Source organism: Frankliniella occidentalis, unplaced genomic scaffold (genome assembly GCF_000697945.3).
Source record: "Frankliniella occidentalis isolate FOCC.00 unplaced genomic scaffold, Focc_3.1 Scaffold1939, whole genome shotgun sequence".
NCBI classification, from domain to species: domain Eukaryota; kingdom Metazoa; phylum Arthropoda; class Insecta; order Thysanoptera; family Thripidae; genus Frankliniella; species Frankliniella occidentalis.
The window spans coordinates 5,643-7,627 of record NW_026269034.1 but is presented as its reverse complement, the minus strand read 5'-3'; the positions used below and the strand labels follow the sequence as shown (position 1 = coordinate 7,627).

Below are 1,985 nucleotides of genomic sequence, written 5' to 3'. Positions count from 1 at the left end.
ACCTCCCTCCGCCCCTCCTACTCATTCAATCCCTTCTCATCCGTCATCACCTTTGCGCGGCGAGCCCGCGCGCCTTACCCCATCCACCCGACAATGCGGTCCCGTAGGTTCGGCGTGCCGTGCATGTCCTTTGGCCATGTCATCATGTCATGACCACTATGTGATCGCGTGGCCTACGAGGCTCTGCTGACATGTCCACCCATAATGTGGCCACACGGTCACCGGGATAGTGAGTCATCCTATTTGGGTGGCCGCGCGCCCACGACCCATGTGTCCAGCAGTGTGGTCGTAATTGTGACATCAAAATTTGGGCGCCTCGTGCTCCCATGCCCCCTACGACTGTCCATGGATGTGGTGAGGCCGAAATTAATTCGAACGGAGCTGAGTAGGCTTCTCGACCAAAAAAGCTATGGGGCCCAACTCGTCATCGACCGGTGCCCACGACGTCGCGCCCTCCCCTGCGAGTGACTCGTTGGCGAGGTGAGGCGAGGGCCATTGCACGCGGCGCCCCGCGAGGCACGCTGTGCGGCGGCAGCGGCGGCCAGGTCGGATTACGCGAAGGTCGCGAGGACGGCTTGTTTATGTTTAATTTGGGTAAGTGATGTGGCTCTGGGGATGGAGGGGTGGGGCAGGGCAGGGGGGTGCACACGGTCAGGTGCAGCGTGAGGTCCTCGCCCCCCCCCTTCCCCCCGCGCTCCTCTCCCGCACCGCTTCGGCCTACTTAGCCTTTCTGCGCCTCAGAATGTGACGCGGCGCCTCCTAGACGACGCGGGAGGCGTCATTCAGGCGTGGCGTGGCGTGGCGCCGTACCACCCCGCCACCCCCCGCCACGGGCCGCCGCGTGTAACCAGGTCGACAAGTGTTTTCCAGCCTCGGGAGTACGCGGGCGTGGTTATCACGGGCAAACTAACACAGCCATTGCTCGGCGCCCCGCCCCGCCCCACCCCGCCTATTTACGGCCAAGACGTGCCTCGCGGGGCCGTTTTGTTACTGTGTTTGCGTCTCCGTGTCGCCTGCTCCCGGCCAGCGGAGCCAGCGGAGCCAGCGCTGAGCGACAGAGATGGGGTGCAGTGCCGTATGGAGTGGGGGAGGTGAGGTGGAGGAGCCTCGCTCCCAATCCAACAAAGTGCACCGAGCACAACAAGCGGCGCGGAAAACACCGCCTGCTGGTTAAGCCATATAGGCGCCTGCCGGGCCGAGGATAGGCAACCCTGACGCGGGGACGTGCGCAGTTGTCACTGTTGTCAGTCACACCTAGCCAACCGGCGCACGCTTCGGCTTGGCGGAACCGGCCTTCCAGGCAGACAATGTCCGCAGTGGTCACTTTTGGCCCTCGGCACCCAGGTCATGTCTGCTGTCGTCCACACCGGTCCACACGCTCGGATGAGGTCGGGGGCCGCGGGAGTGCGGGCTTCCCCCGAGCAGGTGACCCTGCACCGGCCGGCCAAAGCCAACCGGGCCGAGCCGGAGGAACACGTCGCCCTCGTCCTTTAGCTATCCTCCCCGGGGGCCGCGTCGGAACACGCAGTATACCCCCGCGCCGACGCGGCACGGCGCACGGCGGCCCACTCGACGCCGTCTAGACGTCGTTGTGGTCGTCGAAGCAGTTTCAATCCTTTTCACCACCCCCACCACTCCTCCTTGGTGTTCTTGCAGCGGCGGCATCCCCCTGACTGCCCCTCCACATGCTACCCCTCACTACCCCCATCCTGTGGGCTGCCCCTCACTACCTACCCCACACTCACTCGCTAGCTGCCCCTCACTACCCCCATCCTGACGGCTGCCCCTCACTACCCCCATCCTGTCGGCTGCCCCTCACTGCCTACCCCCCACTCAGCGCCGGCCGCGCGGCACAAGCGGGTTATTTATCTGTAGCGAGCGGCGTAATTACCTCGACGAGTTGCTCGATACCGTGTGTGTGTGTGGTGTTTGGCAGCGGCGGCCCTCGAGCCCCGCGGCCCGTAGAGATACCGCCCCCCCCCCTC

General features: G+C 64.9%; 1 protein-coding gene across 1 annotated transcript in view; it reads left to right on the top strand.

Annotated features, from left to right (window-relative positions):
* LOC113208070 (putative inorganic phosphate cotransporter) overlaps positions 1-1,985 on the top strand; it is a 10,940-nt gene that overhangs the window by 3,697 nt on the left and 5,258 nt on the right. The window lies entirely within an intron of this gene.